Here is a 19,028-nt window from a genome sequence, read left to right as displayed (position 1 = left end):
CCAGTGGGTGGAGTTTACTGGTACTGAATATTACCTGTGTATACTCCATGACTGATGACACCCAATCATAGAGCCGAGCGTGAGCCTCTGCGTCATCGTTTCTAAAGTCCTCCGTTTTGACCCATCTTCACTAAAACGCCCTCCGGAGATTCAAAACGCGAAACGGGGTCGGCAGCGTTTCTAAACTTCTCCGTTTTACGTCTTCGTTTTTGCCGTTTTAGTCTGGACGGGAGGTGCAAACGTAGCAAAACGCAGTAGTGTGGATGGGGCCTTAGAATTATAATGATTATGAAAACTTTATAGTTATGTTTTTGTTATGGATATTTATTGTACTTTGTGTGAACAGGCCGTTAGGCTGCAAGGGTAGTTTATAGAGGTTGACCGATTGATTGTTTGCCGATTAATCGGCACCGATAAACGATTGCTGCAGAATCGGTTATTGGCAAAAATCCATACCGCTATAGTTTTACTGGGTTGCATCCGTTGCTGGAGCGACTGAGAAGGGTGCGCTGTCATTATACAGTACAAGAGCAGCCTGTAGAGGCGAAATAAAAACTATCACTGACACCTCGTGGAGTTTGTTTTGACGCATGAGACTGCACAGAGCGAAACACTTCAGATACAGATTTAAAACAGACAATGAAACGGTACGTATACTACACTGAAAAAAACAAGTAAAATTTACTTAATTTTTATTTGGCAAGTTTTTGCACGAATATTTAAGTAAATTTCACACGCATATTTTTTAAGTAAATTTCACATATGGAATTAAGTAAACTCTACTTAACTAAGTTAAGTAAAAGTAACAAAGAAAATAAGTAATTTTAACTTGGCTAGTAAAAGGTTGAGTAATATTTATTTAGTTGAAATTTCCATTGCAATACATTTTACTCATTTAATATAATATTGAATTAAGCTTTTATTTTTAAGTATATGCTTTACTATAGATGTTGTGTAAGACAGCTTATCTACACAGTAGATGTTAAGTACTATGTGAACGCAGAGACCTCAATACTTGGTAGACAATACACAATGACGGTAACATTTGATGGTCATTTTGATTGGATGGTCAACGTTTGAATGTGTCATTTTGATTAGAAAATGTACTCCAAATGTCACAAAATGGCACGTTACTAATCCTAACAACAAAAGCAATGATGAAACAGTGTAAATACAGCTGGAAAACAGTGAAAAATCAACCTCATTAATTATTCAAGGCCCAGTGCATGATGGGAACACCAGTATCAGAAAAGTTGAGTAATTTTACTTAATTTTATAACGTTGATATTTACGCTTTCATTTCTACACGCTTGAATTGAGTACTAATATAGAATTTACTTAATTTTTTTAAACTCTTGCCTGAACTAACTTTTTCATGTAAATTACATTGTTTTTTTTCTGTAGTATTTACTTTACCACAAAATCATTTTTATCAGTGTAGTGCTGCACGATTAATCATATCGCTACCTGTTAGACAGGAACGGCACAGGTAAAAATTACATTTATTTATACTATTGAGACAATAACAAGTTTGCAGTAATGCAAAGATGTCACTAATTTTGTAAAAAATATTTTTTTATTTGAAAGCACTGTGCATTTAGTTGTTGTTGCTAGTTTGAGTTGAGAAATACACATTTCAGCATTATCTGTGTGTGCATTTTTCTTGAGAACCAAGCAAGTTGACTCATGACCCATTTATTATATCGCAATCACATATCGCAATCGCAATATGACATTTTCCCCAAATTGTGCAGCCCTAATGTATACAGTACACTATCGTACGTGTTTTCATATCATTATGAAGTAATACATTTGTTGACTAGATGCTGCATTAGTGGAGAACAGCAGTATGCTTGCCGTCGAGGCTGAGAGGACATACAACCTCAAGCAGTTAAAACAATGTGACAAGAACATACGCTAGTCCGACCCAAATGTTTAAGGTCACGATTGTTAACATCTAATTGCATTAGTTTATATCCAGCTGGTCGCTTTTATGCATTTGTTATCCAGGGAGTTGACATATTTAAAGCTAGTGACATGGCTTGAGGCAAACTGTGTCATCATGCAGCTGACAGAAACAGAAACAAATCAGAAACGCATTCGCAGTTCTTCTTTTTTTATCGTCACTATAACTATAACTATATATTTTGTTATTTTGATTAGATAATCAAGTGTTCTAAAATAAAGCAAATAAAGTGTGAGTATGTGTCTGATTTCAATGCTATGGCCTTTGTGTAGATATAATGGCCATCTTTAAGCATGACTGTTTTGGATTTAGGCTATATGAAATAGTAACACTTTAATTCAGGATTTGTAATATTAAGGTTAATAAAAAATATTGTTCATTTGTTGATTTCAACATTTTACTAATAAATGTTTACATTTTAAAGTTGTGTCTCTTAACATTAGTTAATGCACAATGAACTAACATGAATGATCAAGGTATAATTAATATATGAATATTTTTTTTATATATTTAAAAAGACATTTTCATGGTTCAGTGCTGTTTTTCAATATTTGTAATAAAGTTCAGTAGAGTTGCAGTCTTGATGGTCTTGTCAAAACTGATGAGTAAATAGACTGGTTTTCAAATATCAAGACAGGGTTGGGCTTCCACTCTCATGTCTGAACTTGTTTTTGTGTGTATGAAAGGGTATTAAATTGAATGCATCAGTCTTTGTAAATGGAAGATTGATGAAATGTCATTAGGTCATGCTTTAGCGGAGACACTGCGTGGTTTTGCTTTCCCTTCAGGCTGTTGTTGCCTTTTATCCCTGCTTACTTTGCTTGACTGTATTTAGGCATCAGTGTAGTTTTTTTGTTTGCATCAGGCCTCTTGTGCGACGGGAGACGAGGGTTATTCACGGTTAAAGAGACACTCAAAGGTTTACAATGTGTGCCGAGACTGATCTTTACACTGTTAAAGGTAGAGTAGGCAATTTGTTTTATTAACACTTTTTGTTATACTGGTTGAAACTCTGTTTACATCCTGATAGCAATCAATTCGAATTTAATTGAGGAATCGTGACAGCCCTAGATTTACAAGTCAGCGCTTTGTAAGTTGTTTAGGTTCATTATTATTTTAATGTTATGTGTCTCTTGTGACGCATTGTAGAATCTGCTGTGTGCTTTCCATGTGTTTTGAAGGAGACGTAGAGTGCTCTGAAAGAAGTGTGGTATCTCATGCTTTCAAAGCTAACTTGCTATTGCTAGCCTCTCCGCTATTGCCTACCTTACCTTTAAAGTAGGGGCCATAATTTTCCTATTTAAATGTTGTGATCTGTATAGTCACAGCGTGTACAAATAACAAGGTCACATGAGACACAGCCATCTTCTAACCGTATACATACTGGGAACTATATTCTCTGAAGGCGAAGCACTGCTACTCCTGCGGAGTGATTTACTCCAACTCTGAGCGAACTCTCTGCTCCTCACCACGGGGCTTCTCAGATGCTGCGAGCAAATCACCCCGTCCAAGTGTTTATTTTTTAAATTGTAATAATATTTCACAATATTACAGTGTTTACTGTATTTTTTTATCAAATAAATGCTGCCTTGGTGAGCATAAGAGACTTCTTTGAAAAACATTTAAAAAATCCTTTGACCCCAAACTTTTGAACGTTTGTTAAAAATCCATTGTTCTTTATAAGTGGTTCTTGCTGATGCTTATACTTATTTGCTTGTTAAATTTTATAATATTAATTATTATAATATTTTTATTTATAATTTAATGTAATTTTGTTTATAAATATTTTGTTATATTTTGAGTAAGCAAATAATTTTAGTACCTATAGGTGTATCAAAAGATTTTCCTTCTGGATTGTTTAGGCCTATGTGTGTTTTTTTTCTATTTTTTTTTTTTTTTTCTATTTGTAGACTTTATAATAAATCCTATAGATTTACATTGAAGGAGGGAACACAGCAAAGCCATATCTTGGGATTAAAACATCAGAGAGTCTTGGGGTTGATTTGATTGATTGATTGATTGATTGATTGATTGATTGATTGATTGAGGCTAGTAAGCATCCACTTAGCAACCATCTAGCAGTGCCCACAGCAACGCTTATGAATCAGAACAGCTTAGTACATGCATAACAACGCCCTGGCAACAACAGCATCTTGCATCGCCACGTATCCTCTATTTGCTCCACGAAGTTGCATCATTGTTTACACATCTCTGAGACTGTGAAGAATTAAATTATCTTCAGCAAGTCTGGAAAGGCCAGTGACAAAAGCTCACATTAGTAATCTCAATCAAATGTCAGAGTGCCTGAGCCGCCAACAGAGCTTCTCGCCTCTGCAGAAACATTTTATTCATAAGACGCGGATTATATGCATTATGACCCACGAGAAGTTCACTGAGCAACACTCTGATTTCGGGTATTGTGGCAGTGTTGTTTTCCTTAGCATTTGCTTGCTTGTATCAGCAGAGTTTGGAGGACTGTTACACCCTTCTGGCACTGAGGCAGTTTTGATTACTTTTGCAGAGGAGAGGAATTGAGTTCAGATGTCAAGAGCAGTGGCAAAATGACTGCCTTGTTTTTCTCCCCCATCCGCGTTGTTTTGGTGGAGAGCCAACAAAAGGGTGCTTTGTTACGGAGAACGGCTTTGAAACACGGAGCAGAGACGAGGGAATGGCAGAGGTTTGCCCAGCGAGTCCCTGAGCTCCAGTGATTCTGCCTTACTGGGAAAACCCAGCAGTTCTTTGTGCTTCTCAGGGTTATCAAAGGTCTTTAGGATAGATTTACACCACGATTTCTATGATAATATGAAGAAATGTTTCTTAAGCATCAAATTAGCATATTTGAATTATTTCTGAAGAATCGTGTGAATGAAAGTAGGGATGCACCGATATGAAAATTTTGGCCGATAACCGATAATTCTTTATATTTGAAAGCTGATAACCGATATGTTGGCCGATAAATATAAATCCAAATTTTTTATAGAAATTGAGAGCCTGATTACAAAAAGAAAAGTCTCACAATTACTGTGAGACTTTTTTATAGACATTCATTGCACATGTTGCGCTTAACTGTATTTCCCTTTTTGAAGAGATTCCAATCATATTTCATGCAATTCAAAACCGTCATGGCGTACAAGTATGCATCTGAAGTGTCTCAGCTGAAGGAAATAATCCATTTTTTATCGGCTTTAATAAATCGGACAAATTTTCTTATTGGACAGATAATGATAACATTAAAAATGAACATATATAGGCCGATACTGATATGGTGGCTGATATATATGTGAATCAAGACTGCTGAAACTTCAGCTTTGCCATCAAAGCAATAAATTATTTTTTTAAATATATATATGTACATAGAAAACAGTTATTTTAAATTTGAATAATATTTCACAATATTACTGTTTTACTGTATTTTTGAGCGAAAAAAAAAATAAATCAATGCAGCCTTGGTGGACATAAGACACTTCTTAATTTTTTATTTATTTTTTTTATTTTTTTTAATCTTAATTATTCCAAACTTTTGATCGGTAATATACATTAAATATTACACTGTCATTGAATGGAGTTGATTTTGTGATCTTTAGCAAAGCCCTGAACTTCATATCGCTTCAAGGATCTCTGAGGTTGGATCATCATTGTGTCTCTTCCTCTGATCTCTTCATTAGCTCTATATAATTATCACTAGTGGCATCTCATGAGACCTCATGTTTATGCATATTCAAAATTGATTAGCACTTAATTAAGTCCCCTGGTCCAAACACGTTTCAATTCACGTGATTCTGCTTCCTATAGAACACAACTTCCACCAAGGCATCGGCATCTTAAAACATTAAATTATACGGAATAGCTAAGTGCGTTTTTACCACTAACCTTTTCCTTACCAACGTGTGTTGATGAAATGCTGACACACGGGCTGCTTTCATTTCCCTATCTGAATTTTTTACATGCTCGCCTTTGTTGTTCCAGTTTTTTTACTGAACGGCACCCAGAGGCATATCCGATATGTAGCATCAACCTCGTGTGGGTAATTTTTCCTTTCCTCTGCTTGTCTGTATTTGTTAGGATAAATGTAGGCCGAGAGGAAGGGAACAAACCCGCGTGTCTCTTTGTAGACGGCTCTGTTAGCCCGTGAAGATGACAAGCAGCATTTCTCACGATATCTTTTACTCTGTCAAGCGCTCGGTGTCCTGGGCACAGATGGTGCTGGGAAAGTAGGCGGTCAGTCATTTTACTCCCCGTTGAAAGATTAGTTTAATATAAATGAGGACTACAGGATTTGATTTGAAGAAGATTTGGATAAGATTAAATTTATGTTTGACTGTAACATCAATATAAAATATCCAAAAGCACAATTTTTTTTCTGCTGCGCTATTTGCTGAATTACCATAGGTCAGAGGTGATCACCTGATAAACCAGATCGCCGGAGTGGATAACACAGGCTCCATTGGAAGATCAGATTGAGATGACCTGCTTTAATACGGTCATCAGCAGGCCAGTTCCCATAATTCCTCCATGAGCCGCTGCCATTAGCTAATAGAAATGGAGGATAGTTTGTCATGGAGGCTGTTCAATGCAACATGGAGTTCTCGTTTAGTGGACTATAACACTGTTCGGGCGGTAATTGTTTCTCATGGGGATGTCTGTAAAAATACATTTGCATGGCTCCTCAGTGATAAAACTCCTGCTTTCAGATGACGATTTATTCACGTTGGAGGAGCGAGCCTGGAAATGTGCTTCTCACATGGTGGTCACATGTTTAACATTTAATTATCCTATTTAATAATTGGAAAATTCCTATGGTTTAAATGGTTTTCTGTCCTACAAATTATGGATGTCAACTTAAATATGTGGAAATTTGCAGAAATAAGTAATACAAACTCTTATTTGTCTAAGGAAGCATCCAATACTTGCTTGACTAGTAAAATGCATAGTCGTGCAAGTTCTAATTTATATAAATGTATACAAATAGACTAATAACGAATAATTTATTTAATTACCTCCTGTTGCTGACATAACGGCCCATTTCAAAATTTGAGTTTGCTCTCTTTTTTTTTTTTTTCTTAAGAGCCCATTCACTCTAGTAGAGCAGTGATATAATATTATTTTCGTAAACAGTTTCTAGCATTTTTCAGAAATAAAAGCCTATTTTTAAGGATGCCCCTATATGAAAATTTTGGCCGAAATCGATAATATATTGGCTGATAAATCCAAATCCAAATTTGTATATAATTTTTGAGAGCCTGATTATAAAAACAAAAGTCTCACCATTAAATATGACAGACTTATGCTGCACATGTTGCACTTAACTGTATTTTCCTTTTTGAAGTGATTCCAATCATATTTCAAGCAAAAACATCATGGCATCTGAAGTGTCTCAGCTGAAGCAAATAATCCATTATTTATGGGCTTAATATATTGGCCGAATTTCAATTTCAATAACGATAACATTAAAAATGAACATATATCGGCCGATACTGATATGATGGCTGATATATCTTGCATCCCTGCCTATTTTTACTGCGAACAGTTACCGTACAGTGTTTGGCAGTGGTCAAAAACCACAAGATCCCTTCTTGTAAACGAAAAATAGAGGAAATGAACATTGACAATTAATACAGATCAACCGATACAGATCATTTAAAAAAAAGATCTGAAAAATTAGCTGATAACAGATATGATATTGATGTATCATGCATCCCTTGACTATACTCGTGTGCAAAGTGTGCTGCATATTTATGTATGTATGCATATATGCATGTCTCAGAAATCCTGCTGGAACTCGTTATATTCAAATATGCTTTGAGAAGCTGTGGTTTGAAGTTCATGCCATCGCTGGGCATGCATTACTGTCTGGTGTGCAACTGATTAAAATCTGTTGGGCTATTATCATCACTCCATTTAGGATGCATGAGGGAATGTAATGGAGGCAAGCATTTACTGTTATAGCTTTATTTTTCACCACCCACTAGTCAGGTGCCTGCTGTTTGTGAATGCCAGCAATGATGGGTGATTCTTGAGAGCTTTAGCCAAAGTACTTTCGGCAAAAAGATTTGTGATTCTTAAAAGCCTTTGTGGTTTATAAAAAAAATTCCAAATTGAGGGGCGATCTGTGAAAGAAATGAAAAAGCAAGCACTCGCGTACCACGTTTTAGCCTGGGGAGGTTTTATTCATGGCATTCTGGAGGTGGTTGAGTTCCTCTCCAGAGATGTGCACCTACCTACACAAAACCCTCCTACTGAGAAACTGTTATTGGGTGATGATAATTATTGAGCATTTTTAGCCTTGATTCTCATGTGTGGGACCTAGCAGAGAGTCCTTCTTGTCTTTTATTGTCTTCTACTCAGTTCATTTGAATTAATTCTACATGTTTTAAAAGTGTGGAACCACGGTAGATGATTGAATCAAGCCAAAGAGCTAAAAGAAAAAGAGCTTTCTTTAAATGTTATATGTTGGCAACCAGAAGATGGAACTTATCCATGACATTCCCATAGTAGTTGCTGCTTTTTTTTTTTTAAAGCAACTTGACTTGTTAGCAGGTCCTCAACCCAAGCGCACACTCAACACTTCACCACAATATTATAAATACCTACATAATACAACATTAATAAGTCTCCCCATCATTTTTGATGCATAAAATAACACTTTATTTTAACATTTCCTCTTCCTATCCTGCCCCATGCAAAGCATAATGGGAAATTGAATCATGATGCTATCGTATTTGAATTGAGAAACCTGATAGACGTGTTAAATCAAAATAAATTCTTAAAATAAAGTGAACAGCATCAATGAATCATTTTTTGAGTGTATGTCCTCTTATCTACTGTAGGCCTACATATCAAAATTGGGAAAATTAAAATCAGTTTGTTTCTTGGCTTGTTTATCTGCCTTTGATCTCGAATTAAAATTCATCTGCATGTGGTAATTCAATCTCATTGATATAATTGCAAAGAATGGCTCTGGTTTTGTACAATAATCTAATCAGAAAGACGTTCCAGATGTGTTAAACGGATTGTAATTTGAAATCCACTTGCTTTCATTCATGGTGCATAAAAGGAAAAATTAGGTAATGTCAAGCCCCTTAAGAGTAGTCTTATATGACTTCCAAGTTTTCTACATCTGTATGATAGCTTTGTGTGAGTAATATAAAACATTTTTGAATAATATATAAGGTATTGTAAAAACGTTTCTACATTTTGCACAGTTCCATGACACACAAGTACCACTGGCATTCGCCGCTGTTGGTGTCACACTTGGCACGATGCGTCTTCACATGGCATATCTGAATAAGCCTACACACTCAAACGAGAGATTATCAGGGAATAATGATTGTATTCCGGCTTTTTCGGGCCACAAAGCTGTTGTATATCACACAAAGTTATTCAATAATAGATTTGAATTTTGATGATGTTGTTGTTTTTTTGCCAGAATGTCGGTAACCAACCAGTTGACGGTAGCCTTTGACTTCCATAGTATTTTTTTTTTCCTATATGAAAGTCAGTGGCTACTGTCAACTGTCTGGTTACCGACATTCTTCAAAATATCTTCTTTTGTGTTCAACAGAAGAGAGAAACTCATACAGGTTTGGAACAACTTGAGGGTGTGTGTAGTTTTTTTTCATTTTTGGGTGAACTATCCCTTTAAGTGGCACTTATAATCCCTGCATATTATGGAACAGCTCAAACATTATACCTGAGAATCATGACTGAACTTTAACATTTGAGTGAAGGGTAAGGATGTCCCAATGGCCCGGATCCGGTGCGAGAAAGTTACGGTTTAGCTGACAGTCTGTCACTTTGAGGATACACTTTCACTACATCTTGCGTTCATTGATCATGCACATGTGTTTTATTTTATTGTTGTGAATTGCGTTATCCAGCTGGCTAACGTAGATAAGGTTTGGCTTTGAATGACTTGTTATGGTCTTGAATGAAATGAGAATAGATGGAACATAATATATATCATAATGCAGAGGTTTTCTTAGGGTGGGTTTCTTTGCATAAGGCTCAGGCAGGGAGCTGTCTCGGTGCGCTCATAAGCCACCACCTGGGTTTGGGAAAGGACCTGGAGTCGTGCCAGGGTCCGCTGTGGAGAAGGCCAAGCCAGCGACGCATGGATCCAGAGCTGTCAGGGCTCCAGCTCCTCCCGCTTCAGCTGCTGATCCAGCCAGACAGCTGTGAGCTGCATTCCTTCCCGGATTTAGGGGGTGAAAAACCATTACTTCACTGATATCTGAGATGGGTATCTTGCACCGGGGAATGATTGGACCAGCTCTGTGCAGTGACCCAAGACATAATGTTTATAAAATGTATTCATTCCTTCCGTTCACACTGCTAGGAATGAACGCGAAACGGTTATTACCACATGCTGCAGAGTGAGAGATACCTCATGAAATCGAAGTTTTGGGGATTTTAGTCCATGTCTGTTTACTCCGAGGTGTCTATATGCTAGTGTACTACTACAAAAGTTGTCAAAATAAACTTGTATCAGACACATTTAAAAGGTATAGTTTTTCTCTTTCTGGAAAATGGGTGAAAAAATATTTAAATGCTCATTTTATTAATTTTATGGGATCTTTAATTTTCAAACCATGATCTAAATTTTTTATTGTTGTGCTTTTAGTTTGTGTTTTTGGCTGTGTGCGAAATCGCAGAGGCTACTTATTTTGAAAAAGTACTTACTTTGCAACTGCTAAAAAAGTATATTCTATATAGTATAAATGTGTGTAGTATGAATGCTGCATATTACATTCGCCATGTTGTCATTATCATGTGACCTACCAGCATCAGTTATGTCGCTTTACCCCCGTTCAAAAATCCTCTCCCGTGGCCTCATGGGACAGTACAGTGTCCATCATATGCACACTTCAGAATCTCGCCAGAAGAAGAGGTAATCAGTTACTTCTTGCCTACTCTTTTTAGTAACGAGAATTTGGACATGCTACTCTTGTCACATACTGTTTTTCACCTACTATATAGCAGGGGAAGAATGCAATTTCGGATGCAGCCTTTGTTTTAGTCTTGTTTTAGTTTTTTTAGTCCACTTAGCCTATTGTGTCACAGTTTTACTCCAAACACAGTAGAGGTAAACTAGGTTTTTGCTATTATAAATCACTCTTTTGATTGGTTTGGCTAACCTCTCTGCATGTTAAAGGTAGGGTAGGCAATTTCGGTGTGGCTAGCAATAGCAAGCTAGCTTTGAAAGCATTAGATCCCACCCTCCCTTCAGAGTGTCCAAAGCCACGCCTCCTCCAAAACACATGAACCCGCAGGTCGCGCAGACTCAGAGCAGATTCATCGTCATAATTGGCGCCGTTAAACTACCTCATGTCTCAAAACGCATAACATTACAATAATAATGAACGTAAACAACTTAAAGAGCTTTTACATGTACCACCTTCTGCATTGATAGTGTTGACATAGAAACGCATAAATCTGAGTCTGAGGACGTGAACATCATGGGTTTCTGTCTCTAAGTTACGGTTACGTCATGGCGTGAACTAAGCTTGTTGTTTTGGTTCAGGAGGAACTGTGAAATTGCACTCTGTGACTGGTGTGTGCGCAAGCAGTGTACGCAGAGGTATGGAAGTACATATGCTGACAGGCAGGTAGGACATCGAATTATTGCATTTGGATTATTGCATTGTCCTGAGACTTCCACAAAAGATTTTTATTTTTTTATTTTTTTAGACCACTTCTTTTATTGATTGCTATCAGGATGTGAAGAGTTTCAATCTGAATAGCAAAGTGTTTATGAAAAAATTGCCTACCCTACCTTTTAAATTCAGTATGACTGCCTGCATACCTCAGACTCTTTAAAAAACACTCAAACTCACCTCAAACTCTATGACACAAACCTTTTGAATGCAAAGTATTGAATGTTGTAGAAATTGGTTGCCTCAAGTTCCTGTCAACTGTCCCTTGGTTTCAGAATAATGAAGCGTAATGGAAATCTAGCCGCACTGTTGATGGAATATCGAAGTCATAGCCCAGGGACAATGTTTGTGACATTTTGTCAGTTTTTAAATGATTTTCTGTCTGAAGCAGAAAAGCATAAATGCCTTTTGCTGAAGGTAATACTTCACTGTTGTCATTGTAAAGAAAGGGCTTTAGATAACAAAACCACCCCAAAAGTTTTGAGCAGCTGTTTAGTGAATGCTTTTTCTGTAACATCTTGGCTTGGCATTTGCACACGCGGGGGATCAGGGGAAATGGCTATATTGAGGTATGTGGTTCTGTAGTGATATTCTGGCTTCAGGGATGTGAACTGTGATAAAGAGCAAAGCAACTTCTGTTTTGGCAAGAGGCACAGGAAAAGAGATGAAAGGCCGAAGGCATGAATTTGATAAATTTACCTTAAATGTGCAGCCATTTTAAGAAAGTTTTGTACTCCTCTCCCTGTCCTAATCTCAGTTCTGTTTAAACTATATGACAATAAATCATATATAGAAAATGGGGAGATGTTCGGCGTAGTAAATTGAGAGGAGTGACAAACAATAAAGATGTTAAAAAGATAAAGATTAGCCTAACTCCTTAAGCCCTGAAGGCATTTTCAGAGTTGTTGTTTTTTTCTGAGTTACATACACAAGACAAGACAAAAGTTAGGTATTGTTTGATAGATATTGTTTGACATTTTTAGAAAAAATAAGCTACATTTGGGCATATCTCGTGATTGACACAACGTATTAGGTTGATTTTTGGCCTAATTTTAATCGTGAGAATCTGCTTTAAATAACAATCGGAGCATGTTTCATAAAGTTACGAGCGAAAACGTGACATAAATGCTGCATCCGTATATTATTTACACATGGGTCTTGCAGGGCTTCATGTACAAAAACTCACTCAAGTTTAGTCGAAGCCCAAAACAAGTACGCTTGTATTCTTCTCTGTGAGACCTTTCAAATATGACGCATGACTATATGAACTGTATGATGTTTTTGACATATTACAGTGCATAGTTCAAAAAAAGTATTTCATAAATTAATATTTATGAATACTAAAATTTATAAATACTATAAACATAGTTTGTTTTTGTTTTTTTATCAGCCAATAACTCCTACTTAGGAGTTAAATTAAATTAGCTACATGCTTTGTAAAGTTCAGACTCTTGAGCTTTCAAATCTCTGCATTCATGTCAAACTTTTTATACAATTTTATTTTTATTTTTATACAGTTTTTTACTTGGATTTTAGAGTATAATGATTAAGGTGTATACAGTCACATGTATTCAAGGTGTTATTGAAAATGTTATTCGTCATTTTCCTTACACCCTGAATACATGTGACTGTACTTAAATCTTTAATCTTTTAAATACAGTTATTAATTCATAAATAGGTTTTTGGGGAGGCACACCACAGGGCATTTTTGAAACCTGAACTTGCCTTGTCATAAAAAGTTAAAGTAGGTCTATTTGATATTAAAGGAGCTGTATGTAAGAAATGTATTTCAATTAATCATAAAATGGCCCTGATATGTCACTAGACATTAAGAAATCATGTTCATTTCAAATACTTATATCACTGACAACAGTAGTCCGGCCAGGATATTGTCATTTAAAAAGTGAAGTTGCAGCCCTCAACTGATGTTGATGTTGTCATCTTGTGTTTTGGCCTGAAGCCAAATGTTGTGTTTTGGCCTCCACCTATCTACCAATCACGAAGTCAGTAGTGTTTCGGCATCCGGGTTGCCAGCTCAGCTCTAGTTACCACAGCTGCAGCTACAAACGTTCCTGCTGGATCCTGCAGCCTATCTGGCAACCTCGAGTCAGGGGGGAGGGGGGGATACACCGCTCTACAGTAATTTGAAAGTGATTGCAGTACCAGTTTTGGCCACAATCTTACATACGGCTCCTTTAAGAGACTGTCTGGGGTCAAGGGTCTCTCTATAATATAATTTCCTGTTTTTCCTCCCTATGCGTCTGCACAATGGTCACACTGCATGACTGACTTGGCAGACTTTTTTTTAAATACTAAGATAACACAAAATGTCAGAAAGCTTTCTTCAGATGGTATAGCTTCATGTAAACGTTTCTAATTCTGAACTAGGATTTTGAATGTTGTTTTGTTATTGATACTGCCTTCAATAATACTTCATAAAGTTCATTTATGGACTTTCAGGATTCAGCAAGTCGTGAGCTCCCGTAATAACCCGCAGATTTGCATTTGTCCAGAAAGCGAGCCTGCAGCAGTTGTGTGAGCCGGCGAGGAACGGCCTCAGCTGTTCAGACAGGCACCAGTGAAGTGAGAAGTTGTTATTTTTGGCTCCGTTCCTTGTGCTCACCTACACTGTGTTTTGATGCTCTTTTAAAGTGGCTCTTGCCAGCCGGATATATGAGGGGTCTTGGCCCCGAACAGCTGTAATAACCATTCTTTCTGCCTGTCACTCCTCAGGACTGATGACAGCACCCTGTGCAGATTTCATGCACCTCTGATTGTAATCTGCCACTCAAGACCTCTCCATGCGAGGCTCTTGATTAGAGAGCAGTCATTAGAGCAGAGAACGATACCCTACGCTTGAGCAATTGTGCGTCGGCATTTATGGCGTTCTACTGGATATCTCGCGTCCTGCTTGGACAGATCGCCGTTACATTAACCCTTTTGGAGCATAGCTGTAAGAGCATGTTGGTGCTCTTGCCTCTTTGCCAGTATGACAGACTGCAAGATATGACTTCTTTTTTTTTGGAGGAACCAGTTGGCGCTGATCCAGAGCTGCCGCAGTGTCATTGCCAATCCCTCAGTGGCTTCAATCCAACTGCTCGGATTCAGCACTTTTCCCCTCCCGCTGCTGTAATGTGGCCTTTCTAAGATAATGTATCTTTTTGGAAATAAAATGCACATCTCAGCATTGATATTAAAGTGGATTTTACTCCATTTGCGAGAGTTCCTTGTTCACGTTTTCTCCCGTCAGGGGCAACAATGCGTACTGTAGCTCATGCATGAAAGCTCAATTTAAAGAGTTTTTGCAGGCTTGAGAGTTCCCTGACTGCACCGGTAGGAACCGGATAAATTGACCTGTGGTTGCCGGAGCTGTGGAGCATCAAAACAGGGCAAATACTGCTTGAATTATTCATATAATATATCTTGCAGCACGCTTACGTGCTTTTGAGGGCAGTAACTGGATTTAGATACTCCAAATGATCTCTTGATGCAGCTTCTGCAAGCTATTAAACAGTAGTGACTCAACCATTGCTGTCTTTTAGTTATTTAGTTAATCTTCTTATAGAGTAGTATGGTTATTTTAAGGGATATGAAAATTGTCAACATTTAATCACCCTGATGTCGGTCCAAACCTGTATGGACTTCTTTATTCTGTGGATCATTAAAGAAGTTATTTTTAATAATGTTAGTAACCAAACAGTTTTGGTTACCATTAACAAAAAACTAAAATTTCTCAACCACTAAAAAAGTATCTTCTTCCACAGTTCCATAAAACTTCCACAGATGTTTGGACTGATGTGTGGATGAGTAAATGATGACACTTTTCATTTTTGGGTAAACTACCCTTTTAACTCCAGATTAACATGCTTTCTGCCCCACTTTTTTAATATTTTATATGTGTAATGGTACACGTATTGTTACCCAAAAATTTTCAGCATGGGTCTTTTGGTTTGGCATGAATGTTACCGAACAAATGCAGCGTTGTTTTAACCACTGAATATGCAGAACATAATTTGAAACTGAGTTTCCCACCTAGGATGGGACATTTGCATTTATATTGATATACTTTGTTGCTAACACATCAGATGTCAGATGCATGTGCTGTTTAATGCATTTGAGACCTGTTTTCTTCAGTGCTTAACTTACATTTTATGGTTGTATTCTTATCTGTAAATGTTAGAAAGTCACACGAGTATTTCCATTTTGCATGAAGAACTTCACAGACTTCAATGGAGCGTCTGCGTGTGCATTAGGGGTGGAATCTTTTGGTACCTCAGGATTTGATTCTTGAGGTCATGATTCGATTAAAAATCGATTCTCAATTTTGAATCAAATTTAGATCCGATATATGCATAGATTTGATTGTAGTTTTGTGTTACTTTTTTTATTTGACTGCGGTAGACGGTTGAAGAGGTCTAGAAGAAAAAATCTCATTGTAAACCTTGAAATTTATTTTCTTTTTTCTTCCCGTTTTATTCAACCCAGTATTATAAAACAAATCCCATTTAAATCTGACTGCCGTGCTTGTATATTAAATGAATGGCACGCAATAGAAGGGGAGTGCAATAATTCTGACTAAAATATATATATAAAAAAAAATTTAAAAAAGTATCCAAAAGTGGAAAAACTTCAAATCTCTTCCCCCATTTACAAAAGCATCATAAACTGAGTGTGTTGCAGCCGGTTGCAGTAGTACAGACTTTTTTGTTTAAAAACAGAGCCATAGTTTGTTCAGTAAACCACTGCTTAATAAAAAAAAGGAAAAAAAGCTATTTTAATTTTTTTTCCCCTGCTTGATCCATTACTTTAAAACCAAGGTACATACTGAACCGTAATTTTTGTGTACCGTTACACCCCATTTAATAAATTTTAAATCCATCCAGCTACTTTAATTGAATGAATCTAAGAAAGGACTGTTTTTCCACAGAAAACCTGGGTGGTATACTGTCTGAAGCCCACCAGCGTGTCCCTTATATTCTCCCCTGCTTGCTCCTGTTATTGCTTTGTTAATCGATGTGCTCTGATTCGTTTCGCAGGAATGCCTGCAGCGTCTCGGAAGACTCACCTGCAGATCCCGAGCTCAGGCGAGCAGAGCCACTTTTGATGAGATTCTGGGAGGACCACACTGTCAAACAGAGGTAGGAACGGAGCCGGTCAGGGTTTATTGCTTTACCAGTTGGAATGTTGTTGTGTGGCCTTGTTGTTTCTTGTAGTGTGCTTGCACCAGGTGTATGTCTGTCAAAGGACAGAACACTGAGTAAACAGAATTTGCAAAGTCCTTAAATGGGCACATTGTTGCCGTAGTCAAAAATAGTCCTAGCATTTACTTCTGACATGATAGTGTGTGTTAATATACTCTCCTAAATAGTCAGAAACTGACATATTTTTGAAAGCCAAAACCTGGAAACTAGCATTTTAGCACTTGTGGCTCCGTCTTTTCCGTGGACATTAAACATCATCACACAACGAACATTGTGCTCTTGCAAACTATTCTAACTCAAACTTTCAAGGAAAATATCACAGAGCTTATTTTATGCAATAATCCAAATGCCAATGGAAAAAAATCCTATTGGGTTTTTGACATGGGAACAATTGGTGATCCTAAATTCCAGGTTGGCCAACAAAAATACATCACTGCAGCACTCCATTGACAACTTTTATGGCACAGTGTGTAGTTTTTAGGCTGTCATTACTTACATTACTTATTCTTATATTTTGAAGAAGGTTTCAACTGTTTTGTCCATACAATGAAAGTCAATGTGGTCTAAAACAACATCAACATCTGAATTGAGTTGGTCCTCCTAATACTGTAGAAAGTCTTTATAATCGCAGTAGCGCCTGGTCATCCTTAGTTTGCAGGAATGATTTCTTGGCCCCTCTCTATTGTTCTATTATTAAAAAGTGGCAAAAGCCCAATAAAAGCCTCATTCAGTCTACAATTTGTTAACACCTGAGTAGGTCTTGTAGAGTCTGTAAAGCCCCGTATCAAATCTTCATCGTTGGAATTGGGATTCGTCACCATGTATAAAGCATTTCCCTTCTGGTTTCAGAGACAGAAAGGCACATGAGGCAAACTGATGGCAGGTACCAGTGTTTCTGATCTGCCAAAGATCTAGACCTTGACTGTATCTCTCACACGGTTCACATTCCTGCCCGTGGGAATGCATGAAAAATGAAACCTTGGATTCCTTAACAAATTGAAATTCTGCCAGTCTGTTGTTTCACTGTGAGCTGTATTTGATCATTTAAAATGCCTCAAATAGTCACTACTAAAAATTGTCAGATGTTTATTTATTATGTTGTAATTCGCATTCATGTCAGATACAGCCGAGTACAGACCTGATAATGGTGTGATGCTCACAGGCATCATTGATCTTTACATCAACCCCTCTTTTTGTTTTTCACCTTATGGAAGTGAAAGTGGAAGATGAATTATAAACTTTCATAAATAATTGAGAGCCATCGGCAGAAGTGAATTATTAATAGGTGAAAAAGGCATCTCTCGTGATGCGTAAGGATGGGCTAACATGAGCACAGACATGTTATTTCCTTTCATTAAGGAAAAGTGTGATTCTACTAGATAGAGCAACTGGAGTTTTTGTGATTTTTGTGCTTTATCCTCTTTTATAATGTTTAAAATTATGATCTGAAATCTGATATTCCATCTCCAAAAGAAAATGAAACTGTGCTAAATGCATTAAATAGCATTACACATACGTACAGAAATGTGGCTGCATTTACACTGCAAGGCGTAATGTTCCACTCACTTCCAATTCCATTCAGGTGATGCATGAACCGTTTTAAAAGAGGTTTCCTGGACACGTCCCTTCCTTACATTGGAGGAACAGCCAGATAGTCCCGCCCCCAAAGTAACGCCATTGGTCCAGCCAATGGTGAGTCAGAGTGTGTACACTTTTCAGGGGAATCAGCCTAAAAATGTCTTACTACTCATTGAACTCAAACACAAAAGTATTTTACAAAAAAAATTACACACTTTAGCTTTAAAAACATTACAGATTGTTTACACAATAATACTGGCAATAATGCCAGACATTGAAGCGCCTCATTGTTGAAACTGGTCTGCACAGTGCATGTAATCTTTTCCAGTTGCCACTGTCCAGTGGGTTGTGAGAATGTTACAAATGTGTGTGCTGTGCGTTTTCGTTGAGTAGCACAACTTTGTCCCTGTTTTGGATATTTGGCTTCCTAAATGGCTTTATAATTAAATAAAACAGGTTCTGCAATGAAGGAATGTAATAGGCAATCTGACATATATTATAGGGACATATACTGTATGTCAACATTTCATAAGAAACTACATCACATAAAATTAATAGATGTTAACACTTGCATGCCATCGGTGGCACAGGTGCACTTCCTCCATAGCCTCATTTCCACTGCCGGGCCAG

The 19,028-nt window shown here is 37.2% G+C and overlaps 1 protein-coding gene across 1 annotated transcript in view; it reads left to right on the top strand.

Annotated features, from left to right (window-relative positions):
* The window catches only part of ndst1b (N-deacetylase/N-sulfotransferase (heparan glucosaminyl) 1b), an 88,717-nt gene that overhangs the window by 13,220 nt on the left and 56,469 nt on the right, over positions 1–19,028 (top strand). The window contains exon 2 of the mRNA XM_084136797.1: positions 16,656–16,757. The gene's annotated coding sequence lies outside the window, so the exon portion shown is untranslated. The remainder of the gene's footprint in view (positions 1–16,655; positions 16,758–19,028) is intronic.

Source organism: Abramis brama (genome assembly GCF_963993115.1).
Source record: "Abramis brama genome assembly, chromosome: 15".
NCBI lineage: Eukaryota > Metazoa > Chordata > Actinopteri > Cypriniformes > Leuciscidae > Abramis > Abramis brama.
This window is presented reverse-complemented; position numbering and strand designations above follow the sequence as displayed.